The sequence below is a fragment of the Cryptomeria japonica genome, unplaced genomic scaffold (genome assembly GCF_030272615.1).
Source record: "Cryptomeria japonica unplaced genomic scaffold, Sugi_1.0 HiC_scaffold_160, whole genome shotgun sequence".
Lineage (NCBI taxonomy): Eukaryota > Viridiplantae > Streptophyta > Pinopsida > Cupressales > Cupressaceae > Cryptomeria > Cryptomeria japonica.
Window position 1 is genome coordinate 310,684 of NW_026728982.1, and position 18,576 is coordinate 329,259.

The 18,576-nt window shown below is 33.7% G+C and overlaps 1 pseudogene; it reads right to left on the reverse strand.

The window, feature by feature from the left end:
* Positions 1-5,785: 5,785 nt before the first annotated feature.
* LOC131067257 (uncharacterized) lies at positions 5,786-6,702 on the reverse strand (annotated as a pseudogene).
* Positions 6,703-18,576: the final 11,874 nt, after the last annotated feature.

Consider the following 18,576-nt stretch of genomic DNA (forward strand, 5'->3'; position numbering starts at 1 on the left):
ATACTATTATATTCCACAAATCTAAAGTTTCAACCATTTATGGGATCTATTGGCATATTATAGAATTGAAAATTAATTATATTTTTTTATGCCAAGATAATTTTGTATAAGGAAAATTACTTTTGATGTTCCATCCTTGTCTTATTATTAAAATTTGGGTGCTTAGAAGGGAGGAAAAGCTAGTGATTTTTGAGAAAATAATTAAACTCTTCAATTTATAATGGGGCACAACTTGATTCATGATTTTATTCATTTTGCATGTACATATACAAAAAAAGGTGTTGGATATGGTGTAGAAACAATTATGCTACATTTTCAAACCAAACACTACATTTTATTTTATATTTTTTGAAAGAATTTCAAAGGTGAAGTTGAGGGAAATGAGAGAGAATTATTGGGTTCCTCTTTTCGGCACCTTAAAAAGGTTTTAAAATGTACAAAATATATCACTCGATGGTATTAATAATAAAAAATCAACAACAATAACATTGAAGGAAGAACTCCTAGGCCTCTTCAGAGACTTGGGTACAAAAGAGTACAGGAAAATTGGCTTACAAATTAGAGACCTACATAAAAGAAGAAATAGCTTTTTAGGTGTATTGTGGGTGTTCATGACAAACATGAGAGTTGTAATGTGAAGGGGAAAATCAGATTTCAAAAGAGGAGTGAAGCCAAGAAAGTGTTTAGGCATGAAGATTCCAAGAGTGGTAGGTATGAAGTGCCCAAAAACATTGTTAAATTTCTTAATTGTCTCTTGATGTAATCCATCATATATGTAATTCCTTTTGACATTTTTTTTTTGTATAAATATACAAATGAGAGTTGCAATAAAAAACTGTTTTATATTTTTCTTTCATATTATGGATTGGATGACATGTTAATGCTAAAAGATTGGGTAGTATGGTAAGATGCTCTTTTTTTGTCTCCATCTCATTTCCAAGGTGTAACTTCCAACTATAATTTTTTTTTCTACTTTGAAAAGATTTGATGTGAGATCATGATAAAATAAGCTCCATAATCTCTCAACCATGCACCTTTTGATGTATTCATTGCTAATGCCATCAAAAATTTCTCACCATCATTATTTTCTTTTTCTTTTCCTTATCCTTGAGCTCTCTTATTAGATGCCCAAGTTTATTGTAAATAAAACATTTAGATCCACACTTATCTCGCTTCATGTCCTTGTTCTTCTCTTTATTTTGTATTCTTCCCTAAATTTCTAGGGCCTCCTCAATAAATTTTGTATTTTTTCTCTTCATTTCTAATTGAAGTAATAGTGAAAATACACAATTTAATTGGGTTCTAAATTGCTACCAACAAGTGATCCCATAAATCTAACAAAGAACATTGCAAAAAATCCATGCAATGATCTCCTCCTCAATATTTACTCAAATAGAGTGCAATTTCTTAACAATAATGTTGGAAACATTTAGGCGTGCAAACAAAAAGCCACGCTCCTCCATTCTAAAAGTATACTATTTATTTCTTAGGAAATATATATTTATCGAAGATTTTTCCTAGTAAATATTCCCCAAATTCTTGTAGAGAGGCACACCATTCACTTATTTACGTGCATTCAATAATACAAAGTATACTAAATAGATCGTAATTGTGAATATTTTCTTTTCTATCCATTTTCTTTATTGTCTGATAGCATATCCTCCATAGATATATATCCAAAAGATTATTCCCCATATTGAGCTTTTCCTTTTTTTGACAACAATATCTTCTATGAAGAAAGCTCTTACTCAATCTAACATTGTTATAAAAGCCCATATCTCTAATGTCTATAATTTGAGGCTATCAAGCTCTAATACTAAAAGAAGGAATGTATAGGTGTAGAATACATTTTCTCTAAAAGAGGAAATCTGTAAAAAGATCAAACTAATAATTCAATTACAAGGAAATAAACAAAAAATCACTAACCATAACATAATAATTTATGTCATAGAAATATTTTCAAAATAAATACACTACACTCCAAATAATTTTAATGCACTATTTGATAATTAATCGTTATAATAAAATTGTAGAGTTTAATCCTTTGTACACGTATCACCAATAAGAAATTTTGAGCAGTTATAACAACACAATAATACTCACAAAAAACAATATCTAACTTACATCCTAAGCACGCAATAAATAGGAGAAACAATACAAGAAACAATGAGTATGGTTAGAAAAACTAAAACCACAAAAAATGTGGCACCCAAATCTAGAGTTGAAATGTAATGCCTGAATCTCAATATGAGTCCACAAGTTAAAAATAATGTAGCCCTTCCACCTATCATAATATTATCAATAACCCACTTTTGCCAAATTGGATGCTCTATTCTGGATCCACTATCTATATTCATATGTCTTACTGCATGTCATAAATTATATAATAGGCTAATCAAGTGTAAACCCTTCTTACAAATCTCTTATATGCTCTTATATTTCCAATGTGGGAGGGCCAACTTCAAGAGGCGAGAAGATTTGATCTTAGAAATTTAGTTGTCTTTTTTTCATTTTTCTTTTAATAACTTGAATAGGTCTACAACCCCATAACAAGCTAACTTATTACAACCATCGAAAAATAATAGAGCTAAAAACAACCTCTATAACTCATCAATAATGAGTAATTCAATCATTATTAAAACTCTCAATTTCATTAGCAAAGGTGCTTCCCCTTTCACAACCGAAGATGCTTCTCAACGGGTCAATTAGCTTCAGATTGTTCTCTCTCATGTCACAAGATGTTGCAACTTGGTGGAAGGATGCCACTGAAGATCATTTGACGGTTTATGCTTCTGAGTCTGCTTCTGTTCACTCCTCCCTCAAGGATGTTGTCTCCTCCCAAGATGAGGTTCCCCTCACGACTAATGAAGCCTTTGCTGATGTTGTGGACTCTTCTGCTCCTTTGGCTCCATCTTTTGTTGCTCCTGCTCCTCTGCCTTGTTCTTCTCTTGGTGATTTTGCTCTTGTTGTTGTTCTACAATAATCAGATGTTGTTCTATAGCAGCAATCTGGCAGTGTTTCTGCGGGGTCCCCCCTGCCTGATTTTTCTTTGAATGTTCCTAATGACAGTGTTGCTTGGACAGTTGTTTGTCAAGTTTGGGGTGTTTCTCCCCACTCTTGAGTTGGGATGGGTTGTTGCAGGTGTGACTGGTGTTTGGCTATCTGACTTGTTAGTTTGGGGTTTGTACCCATGCTTGGTCTATTGCCACCTTTAGCCTGTTTTTAAATATTTTTACTGTATTTTGACTATGTAAAGGGTCAGCGCCCTAATTAACGCTGCTTTTTTAATCAAAAACAAATAATCAATTTATATAAATATTTTATTGAAAAACTACTTGATCACTAGTAATCCTCAATTTATTCTCGAAAATGTACAATTACACAAGAATACCTAACAATTTTTGAGCATTTGTTAATTATTCTTACTATTTTTTAGTTTTTAGTTTTAAAAAATAAAAAATTATTTAAATTCTTGTAATATTAGTTCCATTGAAAGGAAAAAACTAATAATAATAATTTTATATTTCAATCGATCGTTGTTGATCTAGAACAAGAAAAGAATGTGTAATAGTATCAATCTTTTAATGAATACTTTTTGCCTGTTAAAGGTTGGAACTTTTCAGCTTCTTCACTTTGCTTTTCACTTTTCTGTACCTCCACCTTTCTAGATTTCCTAACAAGACAAAATTATCTCCTTACACATCTTAATGTTGCTGCCTGAAAAATATCAAACCCTATTGGTACTCTCCCATTAGGGCACACCCAGAATTACACTACAAATACCAACCGAAGAACACAGGGGAGCAGGTAATGACAACAACCCCAAGGTCGTTGAAATCATATTAGAGGTCATCAACAAGCTGGATGGTGCTAGCCAGAACGTGGAAGCAACAATAGGGAAGCAAGAAAATCAAATCTCATACATGGGAGATTATATCAATCTAATTAGCGATTGCATAAAAGTAAAGACGAATGCGTTGATCTATTCCTGGAAAACAAATAATACTAGCAAATTCACACCCATCCTTTGAAGCCATTTTATTGTATGATCCACTTAATGAATTGGTACAGAAAAATGTCAATGACCAAATGGAACCACCAAACGTACTTATGTTGGTAGCCTGAGCACTATCCAAGCCCAATCCACTAATTGGTGTGTCCCAACTTACCGTCCGAGGGACCTACTCATCATTTTGCCAATAGGGTTGTGCATACTACAGATTGTTAGATACACATTCTTCACCAAATTTTGTTTTGCTAGGTCAATATATTAATTTTTCAAAGAGTTAATTTGTAAGGGTAGTTGAGGACTACGGGCTCTCTCCAACTGCAAACTTGATCCACCTAGCCTAGGAATTGTCTGTATAACCACTTTCTTAACTTCTCTCACTAATCTAATCTTTAAGTTTGCTGATAGTTTACTCTTTAAGTTTACTGATGGTCATTTGTATATGCTGTCAAATTTGTAATTGTTTTGTTGTTCTGGTGATCCATCTCAATGATATTGCAAATGTTATGTGCTGCACCTTTTAGCTGCTGACTATTCTGTCCCTTACAAGCATAAGGTATCTTTGTAATATTCCTATTTATTAATATAAATAATTGATTTTCTAGAGGGAAGTTTTCTTAAAAAGAAAATTTGCTTTTATGAATTAAAGGGCATGCCTAGATTGGTAACTTTTGATTAATAGACTTCAAAATGAAATGCGAAGAATATTAAAACTAATTCCACAAATAGATTTGAAGCATGAAAATATACGAGAACTCATAACAGCGCATTCATATATTCAACAAAGGTTAAACATCACATGAGTCTTTGAAAATCAAGGAAATGAAGTTCACGTCCGACAACTCCATCTCAATGTCCAAAGACAATTGAGTAGCTATATGTGATTAGCAAGTTTATCGTAGGTAACTCCTAATACAATACCACAGAATTAATTCATATGACATTCAGTCTTATGACTTTTTATAGCCTAGTTTAAAACAAATCCAAGTTTGGGAATCCCTTTATGAAGAGGAAAGCAAAGACAGAAATTTAGCGAAAAAATTCTCAACTAGATATGAATAGAACAATTAATTCATCTGATTAGCAAGTTTATCGTCAGAATTAATTCATATGACATTCAGTCTTATGACTCTTTATAGCCTAGTTTAAAACAAATTCAAGTTTGGGAATCCCTTTATGAAGAGGAAAGCAAAGACAGAAATTTAGCGAAAAAATTCTCAACAACAATAGAGCATATAGCATATCTGTGAAGCATTTATAATCAAATTGGCCAACTAGATATGAATAGAACAATTAATAGATCAGATATATATCTAAGGCCCTTATCTTTAAAAAACCTAATATTGAAAAGAAAAATATGCAAGTATTTCCCACACTTATCTCAAGCTACTTGATTTGTGACCAAATCGAGAACCGTTTTTATTCTGATTGTATGATTTTCCTCGCTGGTACCTTGGCCAACTTATGATCAGCTGTAACATAAGTTGGTTGGTTTAATGATCCACCTCTTTTTGTAATTAATACTTCAAACAAAATGAAAAGAAAAGTAGAATTAACAAAATCAATAGAAAATATCATATATGCAGAGAACTACAAACTGATTCATAAAAAACTGCCTGTTCAGACAATTGACAGAGTATTGGAAAACAATAACATGTTCAGAATAAAACCATTTTTATGTAGCATAGGTGACTGCCTTTTGACTCTTTCCAGCTCCTTAAATAATGTTTGCATTGTAAGAACAGAGATCCAGAACGAGAAAGAATCGGCAACTGATCAATCTTTTAAAGAATACTTTTTGCCAGTAAAAGGTTGGAATTTATCAGCTTCTTCACTTTGCTTTTCACTTTTCTGTGCCGCCACCTTTCCAGATTCCATAGCAAGTGCATGGGCTTGAACGGTGTTGCCACCAAATACAAGCTTAACTGGTTTACGTATTGGAGCTCTTGAAGGGGATCTTGACCTTGCTGATTTAATTTTCGGACTTTTGGGTGATAGAGGTTTTCCATCCAGACGCCTTCCAACTCCAGTGAAAGCAGTAAATCTGCATTGAGATTTTTCTTGATGCTCTGTAGATGTCGTATTTTCTCTTGTTGTTCTTGCACTAGATGTGGTAGTGCAGATATTAGCAGGATTTAATGGCAACCTTTCACGTTCTTTGTAATCAAGAGGAGGAGCAAAGTCTACTTCCAGATCTGTGTCAAACACACTTATGGCAGATTCAGGTTTTGTTTCAACTATATTTATACAATATATGGTGTTGTTGTAATCTAACTTAATGGTATCCCCTGTGGTTAAACAAGAGAAGTTCCTCAGAGAAACCTCCAAGAAAGATTTTGGGTTGGATATGTCTAAGAAATTTTTTGTGTGGGGTTGCAATTTCAAACATGTTCCCTTTGGAAGAGTGGTATGCTTCAATTTGACTGCATCTCCTGGTTGTAGAAGCATATTTCCATCATCCAAAGCGGCATATAAATTATACTCTGCTCAGCCACGAATTCAAGTACTCCACAGTGTGAGATGTGACCTGTGATGGTATTCTGAAGCTGGAAAAGCATTGGATACTCTATTTGTTGAGATATCAGATGAGAAAGGGCAGAAGGAGGCATTATAATTTTGTTGGCTTTTTCAAGCTCTGGTTTGTCAGTATAAATGGGTGGATAACATTGATAGATCTGCTCAAAGGTAGCAGCTTCTCCATACCAAGGCCCTCTATATCTATATCTTCTATATGGGTGGATAACATTGATAGATCTGCTCAACTCTAAGTGCTCCATCAAACTATAAATGAACCTATATCATTATTAATATGAAATAAGATTGATATTTTTTATTTTTTAAAAATTGAAAGCTCTTTTACATAATTATATTAGGAGCTTGGAGTGCATGTTCACCCTTCCATACCAAAAAAAACCGGTCACGAATTTCGAACATCGTTGAATAATTCTTAAAAAAGAAATATATATTATTCGTTTTTGTATCATGTATGCTAATCCATCTTTAAATGTTAAATCTTCGTTTAAAAATTTTCTATTCTTTTTCGAACTCTAATTTTATTTAAAATGTAAATAGAGGATGTAGATTTATTTTAGCTAAAACAAATAAAATTATAGTCTATATATAATTTTGTGAATTGAATATAATTGTAAAATTATTTGAAGAAACATTTTTAGTACATTGAGTTGATTTTCTGTTGTTATAGGTGAAGGAATTTTATGTGCAAACAAGCTCAAACAAGATGGTGGCACCAAAGAAAGTTAAAAGTTTGACTATTTATAAAAGATGGAACACCAAGAAGAGATTGACAAAACAACAAATTATATCTTTAGAGCATGCCCCTATAACATAATAAGAAGCATGTTTTAAGCCTACGCATGGTTTCCTTTCCTTAATTTCTTTCGTTAAATCTACTCCCTATATAAGGGTGATACATGCGCTACAGGTACCACAACCCATACTTTTTTCCAGTTAAACCAAAGTTGTGTCCTTCAACAAAATAATTAAGAAAGACAAGTTGCTAGTTTGATAAACTATTTTGAAAAGGTCTAAGATCCAAAAATGAGTTAAAACAAATGCTATTTTGGGGTAGGATCCTTTAAACAAATATTTAATACTCTAAATATTCACTCCTTTGGGTACACGATGTGGGCCAATTCCCTTGATCAATACATTTCATTACCTATGCATCCATGCTGATATGGATTTGTCACTATCTACATCCATCACTATCTACTTGATCCACAACAAATGACAACCAAGAGTGACATCTAACTACCACTCTCTTTGAAAGCCATATAAGAGAAATGCTGGGTGTACATGTTGAGAATATGCATCACACAATAGACATAAAATATATTTTCTAGTAAAAGGTTTAGAAGTTCTCTATTGTTAAACATATAATTGAAATAAGTGGGGAAAAATAGTTAAAATATTGAATTAAAATATTGATTAGTTTAATGTTGATGCTCAGTGTTAGATTTTGTGAAGAATTAATTGCAATACTAAATCTAGCATGGGAAAAAAACAATAATGATGAAATAAATTCAAATATAAACAAGAAGAGAATAATGATATTCCAATATCAAAATTCATGGTTCATCCACATAAAATCCAAATGAAATTAATACACATATAGGCTCTAGGATGAAAAATCTAGGATAACATGTGTCCAATAGGTGTTGAGTTAGCTACAACAAACTATTAGACTAACTCAACATGTAGGAACAATGGTATCAAGTGAACTTAGCTTGATGAGGAAGTGGTGACATCTAACTACAATTGATAATGAGTAAGTGAGGTAGAGGTAGCATATACTTTTGTTAATACATGTTCTCTTATTTCCTAGCAAAATAAACCATTTTGAATAATCTAGACCTATTAATAGATTATTTTTTAATTTTTTATATGGAATAAAATAGTTATTCAACTGAAATAAGTTGGATTCATTGTAAATAAAAATTAAATATATCACATTTTCTCAAAAAATCTTAGAATTCAAATTTATTTATATAGATATTTTAAATATGGCTTAGTAATAAGTCAAAATTATTTTAAATTACTCATTAAATTTAAATATAAAGTGAAATATGTAATTACACTAGCACCTCCCCCTTAGTGCAACTTAGGAAAGAAGAGATGTGTTCCCCAAAGATAGGCCATATGAGATACACATGTACAATTTATAAGAACCCTAAAACAAAAAGAGGGCGTAACCCTCAAAAAAAGAAAAAAACTGTAGGAGAAAACTTCATTATAAGGAGAGGAAATATAATGGCTAGAAATCCATATAGGATATGGCCTATCTATGACTTCACAAAGGATAGATATAATGCAGGAATAGAATGTTACATAATAAATTTTGACTTAAGTCCATTTGTAATGAATAGTGTGTCTTCCCATTTGAAGAAAGAAACTTTGAGATATTAAACAATTTAGTTCCCACTCAATTAGTAAGTTTTATGAATGAATTAGGATGAGTGTGTCTAGAAGTTGACCATATATGTCGGTGCTAATGTTGAAATATGAATAAAATTGATCAATGGGATCATGCATAATGTATGTAATCTGGGAATGGTGATAGTTTTGAATGTAGATGGAAGAGTTGAAAAAATTGAATTAAGGCATGTCAAGATATAAGTATAACACAAAAAAGGGGAAATATGAGGGTTATAATTGTTAGTCATTTAGGGAATCAAACTCCCAAGATCGCCTAGAAAACCAAAATATTTTTCTATAAAAGAGAAAAGAAAGAGCATTATTTTACTAGAATAATATATTAATTCAAATATGCTCAATGAAAATGTCTATGAAATAGAAAAAGTACATATTGTTGGATTGGTTGAAGGGACCGAAATATTGAGAGGGGGGTGAATTAGTATTCCCACATATTTTAAAACTTTCACCAAACTTAAACCTTTTGTTCATATAACAAACTCATCAATTATGCCTATCACACATGAAATAGGAAACACAGAATAAACATAGTCTAAACACAATCACAAAGGAACACAGGATTTTATACATGGAAAACCCAAATTTGAAAAACCATGGAGAGTGTTAGCTCTCAAGAGAATATAACTAGTTATATGGTGATTTACAAAAGGGTGGCTCATTGCCCGATTACAAAAATGGCTCACTCTCAGAATTCTCACTGCAAAAATTACAAAGGTGTCAAACTGTTGGGATGCTCACTCCAAAAAGAATGATTGAACTAAAGAGGATTGCATCTCCAAATGCATGAGATCAGTTCCAAGTTAAGCTTAAATCACAATTCACAAACCCTACATGAGATTCGGTGAAAGATCTCTATACAACTATCTTTAAGCACTTGCAGCAGATTTGATAAAGGATTACTACAACACTGTCTACACTCTCATTCTGCACCAACTGCCTTCTATATCCACAATGAAAACTTCATACTCTTTTATTTGTTTCTCTTCTATCTTCGCTACTATATATCTTTCTCTCTACATCTCTATCACTCACATCACACACTTCTATATATACTAGAGGACTCACATACTAGGATAATGTGTCAATGTAGCTCAACACATTATCTAATAAATCCTTGAACATAAACATGATAACCAAGTCGGCCTCTGCAAGATCTCTACATGCCTTATTTTACATAATTCATGTACCGTTGCATATACTTGAATTGTTGGAATGGGATAGGGTCATCCAAACCCAAAGATACTGACCCATTATCATAAAACTCCAAGTATAACATCTCCAAACTCCAAAATATAGATTCCATGCATACCAAGGATACTAAACCATGATACATGAAGAGATACATCTATCATGACCAAAATAGTTGATACCAAAACACGTAACTGATACTGGGACCAATGTTAGAACAACTCAGAATTCCAGAGATAAGGATCTTCTAAAAATTACTCCATTAGATCAACTACATCTTACTGCATCACATCCCATAGAGATACCAAAACGTGCATCACCTTCCCATAGAAAAAAATTCACACATCGACTGCATACAACATCCAAACCAAACTGGATAACTAGTTTGACCTTAATATACTACATCTACCATCTGGACCAAAATGGATAACTGGTTTGACATCAATGAAAACAATATTCACAAAAGTCTAACAATCTCCCCCTTTTTCATTGATGGAAAAACATATATGCATACAACTCAACTCCCCCTAACTCATGCATCTCCTTAATTCCAAAAACCACAATCCTTTCTCCCCCTTTGACATCAAGGACAAAGGATTCCTTTGAGGAAAAAGAAAAGAAAGAAAAGAGTATATATACAATGTAAAAAATTGAGTACCAAACGAAAAGAACCTTCAACTTCTCTTCTTTGAAAAGATAAGGTTGTATTTCTCCTTTAGTTCTGGAAGAAGAAGAACCTCCCAAGAACATATGGCCAATTTAATGTTAACTGAAAGGCTTGTACACTCCACTAATAGATCAATAGCATGGGAGAAACTGTCTGAAGCAGATGGATTCTGCTCATACTCAACTACACTACCAAGCAATGCTGATAAATGATCCAAATTTTCTTCAACAATATCTTTTACTTTCCAAAACATATTTACAAAGCCTTCTCTCAGCCAGGGTTTACTTTAGTGGCGAATATTCGCCAATGGCAAATATTTCACATCGGCGACCTAGAAAATGGCGAATATATTATATCAATCAGGGGTGGCCATGTCACCCAAACTTTATAAATATTCATAAAATGCATGGCCCAATCTCCCATTGTTTTATGTATTTAATTGTATCTCTATCAAGATTTCGCCAATAGAATCTACATTTCACACGCGATAAATTTAATATTTTCGCCTACACTTTCCGGGGTTGTCTCAATAGATGAACATAATTCACCAATAGCCATATAAATATTTATTGGCTAGGAGGAATCAATTCGCTTGCTATTTTGCAGAAGTGTATCTCTTAGTAAATCTTTCTCATAAATGCACGAGTGTGTGAAATTGGAAACAACCGTAAACCACTACCAATTACCAGATTGGAAGTCGTGCGTGCCAAGTGGATCGCAGTTAGAGAATGTCAGTGACAAGACGTTAATAAATGTCAATACTTGATTAGGATAAGATTTGATTCGTGCCTACTGTCTCCAATTCCATTTCGGGGACTTTTTCGAGAACTAAAGTTCTCTTCAGAAATTTGGGCCGAAATAAAACTTCAGCCATTGATATGCAATCATTGAACGGTTTTAAATAATTGAGGGATTTTAGGTATGTGTGACGTTTTGATGAAGTTGCGCTTATCAATAAATCATGTAGATTATGGACTCAACGTGATGTTGCATTAATTAGATAACAAAAATGGTTATTAATAGATAACGAAAATCGCCTACACTTAAATAATTTTTCCTTCGGAGTATAATTTTTCGCCCATACACATATATTTTTTCCTTTAAATAAAAAACATTCGCCTCCTCCATTATTTATTTTCCCCACACAATAATGAATTATTCACCAGGATTTTATGGAATTTTCAAACCCTAAAAATAAAATCGCCAATACAAATAAATTTTTTTCCAAATTTGAAAAAAAATTTGCCATCAATTTGAAATTTTTGTCCCAAAAATAATGTCTGATTCGCCAAGATTTTACATTTTTGCCTAGGGGGTGTTTTCTTAAAGTTATCCCTACTCTCAGCCTCTACAAATGTAAGAGCTCATCTTGAAGATATTTTATTCTTTTCCTCTTCTCACCATCTTTGTCATCCAAGAAATCAAAAGATTTGCCCAATGAACTCAACTCAACTTCAATGGCATCAATTTTGGTGTTGTGCTTCACTGCACCTATCGGCCAAGAGATATAGTACTTGTTCACTCTACTGGCGTTGTGGATATAATCTCTCATTTCCTCAATGCACATCGATAAATATTTATGTGCATCAGTACACTCATTCAACAGATTCTACACATCAATACCCTTCTCCTCTGAAACTCCAGCCTCAATGGATTGCTTAGATAGCTTCTCCTTAATGATTTCACTTAGACACTTTAGAAGAAATTTGTTGATATCCTTAATGCTGATGTTATTCTGGACCAAGTGATTCATCAAAACACTTCAATTCTATCTAACTCAATAGAAGTCAACCATATCATGCTGATTTTCTTGATTCCATCAATGCTACCAACCAACTCCAACAAATTTGATTCATCATATAATTCTTTAGCTTCCTTATTTACAAAAACTAATTCTCCTTCAGCTACAAGAAACTCTGGACCCTCAATTACAACAATATCTTCCTCTTTCAGATCCTTCTTGTTTTTCTTTGACTTTGAAACACTCAAAGAAACAGACTGTCTTTGTTTCCTCTTTCTGTAGGAATAACCTCTAGAACCGCTAACAAGGGATATCAGAAAAACACTCCACATGTCGATAAAAGATTTGAAATATGCTTTGCATGCTTCCTCTTTACCAACTAAACTGTTCAAATATCTAAATATTTTCCTTGCAACTCGACACCAAATTCCCATATTACATTTTCTTTTTTTGGAAAGGATCTCAAACAATACATGACCAAACACACAAGCAATGAACCAAACTGGAAGGGATATTTCTATTCTTTTGACATCTCAATATTTTCCAAAAATAATTCTCTCAATAGTTTACACAAGTCGAATGATTTGTCTTCCCTTACAAGCATGTGTTCCATATACACAGCAATTGCCAAAGTGGCAACTTCCCTATTTCTGAAATATATCTTATAATAAATACCATAGGCAACATACCTCACAACAAGGTTTATAATCTTGTCAATGATTAGTTCTCTTTGATCACCCTTTATGTCGGTTAGGGTTTCCACTTCTCTATTCTTTATTGACTTTTTAGTCAGAACATCTCCATTATCACATAAACCAGTGATAGCTGAGATAACCTCCTTCGTGATTGAATAGGGTTTATCCAACATGATGCTATCATCCCCCACATGGCTAAGGATTACTCTGACAACCTTTTCATCATCAAACCACAGTAATTTAGTCCATAGATTTAGACCTTTGTGCTTCATTTCCAAAATTCTCTACAACTCAACATCACTCGGACTAGTTTCAACTTTTTTTATTTTCTTTGGGTCGAATTCATCCAAGAACACTTTTTCCAAAACCTTAAACTTCACTCTGCTAGATTCTCCGACAATCATTTTGCCTTCCATGATTGTGTTCTATGCTCTCTTTCTCTATTGCTCTTCTACTATTCATAATATTATCAAGTACAAATGATGATAAAAGAATGAATTCAAAAAGATGATACTTGTCTTGCCAAAAACCTCCTTTTAGAGTTTTGTCGCCAAGAAATGTCTTGTTGATGATATCAGAAAAAATATCTTCGATTACCGGATAGCCTCTACTCAGTAATGCCAGATCAACAACATGATCCACTTGGATAGGGGAGAATAAAATATTTGTCCTTCAAAAGAGAACTCCCCCTGAGCCAAAGCAATATGCTTAAATTAGCAGAAGAAGAGGTGCCTACACCAGATTCTAATACATTAGACATACTTCCTTTGTTCACTTTCTTCTTTATTCAGACCAAATTTTCCTACTTTGATTCATCATTCTTTATCACACTCTTTTCAATAGATTTCTCCACATTTCCATTTCCACATTGATTAGCATAATATTTGGACTACTTGCACTTGAAACAACTGATGAGCTTCCTTATAGATTTTACCGGATGAGATCTATATCTGCATTGATTAGCTTTAAGACCATATCCTTTGCAAGTATAACAATATCCATAAAAGTTGTTATTCATCTTGTTTGCTCCAATCAGATTATGATTTTGACTCACAACATGGTTTCTACAATGATTTTCTTTATGACCAAACCTCTTGCAACTATAACACTAAATTCTTCTATAGTTTCCAACCTTATGCCTCAATTTGAATTTTTGGATTTTCTCTATCAGCTTCTACACATATTCATTTGCTACCTTCACATTCTCCTTCAATTCCTCATTCTTTGATTCAACACTTTCCAAATCTTCAAGAGCTATTTGTAAGTCTTCATCCAATTGAATTTTTTTGGTCATGCACATAGGTGCCATGATTCAACCAACATGGATCTCCCTCAAACGGTTAAGCTTTCAAGCAAGGGACCAAATTTCTGATACCAATTGTTGGATTGGTTGAAGGGACCAAAATACTAAGAGGGGGGATGAGTTAGTATTCCCATAGATTCTAAAACTTTCACCAAACTTAAACCTTTTGTTGCTATAACAAACTCATCAATTATGGCTTACACATGAAATAGCAAATGCAAAATAAACATGACAAAGACAGCCACAAAGGAACATCGGATTTTATACGTGGAAAACCCAAATGGGAAAAACCATGGAGTATTAAATCTCAAGAGAATATAACTAGCTATATGGTGATTTACCTAAGGGTGGCTCATTTCCAGATTACAAAAATGGCTCACTCTCAAAATGCTCACTGCAAAAATTACAAAGGTGGCTAACTGTCGGGATGCTCACTCCAAAAAGTATGATTGAACTAAAGAGGATTGCATCTCCAAATGCATGAGATCAGTTCAAAGTTAAGCTCATATCACAATTCACAAACCCTACAGTAGATTTGATGAAACGTCTATGTACAACTATCCTTATGCACTTGCATCAGATCTGATGAAGGATTACCGCAACACTGTCTACACTCTGATTCTGCACCAACTACCTTCTTTGTCCACAACTCGAACTTCACACTCTATTATTTTCTTCTTAGCTATCTTTGCAACTATATCTCTTTCTCTCTACATCTCTATCACTCATATCACACACTTCTTTATATACCAAAGGACTCACACACTGGGATTTAATGCATTGACCTATCTCAACACATTATACAATAAAGCCTTGAACATAAACATGATAACCAAGTTAGCCTCCACAAGATCTCTACACACTTCCTTTTACATAATTCATTTACCAATTCATATACTTTAATTATCGGAATGGGACAGGGTCATCCGGACCCAAATATATTGACCCATTATCACAAAACTCCAAGCATAACATCTCCAAACACCAAAATATAGATTCCACACATACCAATGATACGGAACCATGAGACATGAAGAGATACATATGTCATGACCAAAATAGCTAATACCAGAACACGTAACTGATACCGGGACCATTGTAAATACAACTCATAATTTTGGAGATATTCTGTAAATTACTCCATTAGATCAGCTACATCTTACTACATCACATCCCATAGTAATACCAGAATATTATGTTGGCATTATGGATGAATTGATTGTGTTGCATTGATGTTTTGTCATTGATGTCAACACTAGATCATATGGATGGTTACCGGCAAAGAAGTTTTGGTTACCGATAGAAGATCTAGTGTTACCAACAGAAGAGATTATCAGTTGACACTTCCGACATGTTTGGATCAATGAAGTGTATTGGATTTCATGAGTTATATGCTCCATGAGCATGTTTTGTTCAATTTGTATTGGCTTGGTAATTGGATGTTGTCATACACTCTAGTAAACCCTTACCGACACTGGTTTAAGGCTTTACCGACAGAGATTTCATTGAGAAATTATGGCAGGATGCATAATTAGTGTTGGTGTAGTTTCTTCATGCACTTTAGGATGCTGAAGATTTTCTTTGATCGTAATTCAAATTCTTGAAGACTTTGCTTTGGTGTGGTGGACCCAGAATAGGTCTGGTACCTATCTAGGTTACGGACCGATATCATGCTAGCGTGTACTCTACACGTTACCTGTATGATTCGAGATGATTTATGGATTTGTTATTATTATTTTGGTATTAAGCGGACATGGCATATCATTGTAATATGGAATTATGTAATGATCTTATTGTAATATCTTTTAGGTGGCCGACCTAATTGGTTTAGGCCTTAAGGTTTGTATAAATAAGAGGTAGAAAATCTTTATAAATTATCATGGTTATTGGAAAGGTCATGGTCAAGGAATGTAATGTGCAAATATTGTAATATCATTCACGCATAGGTGTTGATCGATCATTAGTGATCGAATTGGATTCAGAAGAGGATTTAGTCCTCCAGCATTGAGCTTAACCAAGACTGTAATCAGGCTCGATAAATGCTATTTCCATCAGTTCATTCTATTGGATTGTTGTCCATTTATCTTGAGATGGTTGTAGCCTCTCTGTAGTCAGTGAGACTCCTTTGTTAATGAGAAGTACGCTCTAGGAAGTGTGCCTTCCTGCAAGTGCAGCCCCTCTTGTAACACATACTTTCTGCAGAAGTATCATCTGACTGTGGGTAGGCTTCCCACCATGGTTTTTCCCTTTCCAGGTTTTCCACATACAAATCTTGGTATTATGTGGTATGGTTTCTTTTCATTGATTATCATTTTTATTGTTAAGTTGTATTGTTTACTGGTATCTGATCCTACCGGCATCTATTTGTGCTTTATCGGTACTTGATTTGATTAAGGTCATATTGTGGATTAAAAGTTATAATTTGTTAACAACTGATTCACCCTCCCCCCTCTCTGTTGTTCACCGGTTATCCTAACAATTGGTATCATAGCCTTGGTCCTCTTTAGTAGAAGCTTAATTGCTTGAGATAGATCCTATGGCAACTAACACAACTAATCCACCGGCAGTTATTTTTAGAAGAGAAATCTTTAAGCTTGATGGAACAAATTATGGGATATGGAAAATTAAAATGGAGACTCATCTTAGATGTCTTGGAAAGGATATTTGGGAGATCACTAAGAAAAGATACACACCTTATGATCCGGCATCTGGAATGCTGCTCCTACGGACCTGGATAAGAAGATTTAAAATGATTCCAAAGCAAGAGAAGCCCTCTTGTGTGCACTTACTGATCAGTAGATTATGGGATTGACTGAAAAATCATAGGCTAAGGTTATGTGGGACAAATTGCAAAGTTTGAATGAAGGTGACCCTACTATCAAAATTGCTAAACTTGATGGTTACCGAGTAAGGTATGAAAACTTGAAAATGGAAGATAATAAAAGAATTGTTGTGTTTATGGAAAGAGTAAATGATATTGTTATGGGAATTCAATGTTGTGGAGGATTTCTAAGTGAAGATGAAATAGTTTCCAAAGTCTTGAGAGCCCTTCCACTGGCTTACAAAATGAAGGCAATTGCAATTAATGAGTTAAGAACAATGGCAAACACTTCAGTCAACAGAGATATTCTGATTGGGAAATTATCTTCTTTTGAGCTTGAAGAATTTAGATCTTCTAGAGTTGTAAAGTTTGAACCTGCTTTTCATGCATCATCATCAACATCTACCGGCAAGAGTGATTGGAGAGCCCTATATGAAAAAATCTGGAAGACGTGAGGAAAGAATATGAAGAGCTTGACCAACTTGAAGTCTTATTTGCTAGAAGAATACCTAAAGGTCCAACTGGAAGTAAGTATGAAGGAAAAGCACCTTTTAAATGTTTTGCATGCAATAAAATTGGTCATTTTGCATCTAGATGTCCTTAAAGGAATGCAAGGTTTGAGGAAAGAGTTTAGAAATCTTTTAAGCCTAACCCAAACAGATATAGATTCAAGAAAAGTAAACAATGTTACATAGCAGATGAAGAAGGAGTAACTAATGACTCTGGAGATGAACCGGCAAAAGACTCTACTAGTGGATCTAGAAATGTTAAAGAATGGGTGTTCTATGCTTTGAAGGAAGATGAACTAGAACCGGCTATCAAAAATGAAGAAAAGGCCTTGGCAGAAAAAGTTGAAGATAAAGATGAATGGGTAATTGATAGTGGATGCTCACACCATATGACTGGAGATAAAAGGAAATTTTTGTCCTTGCAAGAATACAATGGTGGTCAAGTCAGATTTGGAGATGACAAGGCATGTATGATCAAAGGTAGAAGTATGATTTCTTTGGATGGCAAGCATAATACTGATAATGTCTATTATGTAGTTCAGGTTTAAGGCATAATATTTTGAGTGTTGGTCAATTAGTTGATAAGGGTTTTCGACTTGACTTTAAAGATAGAAAATGCAAAATCTTTAACAAGACTGGTTTGGAAATTGCAACCGGTATTCAGAAAAGTAGTAATATTTTTCACTTGAA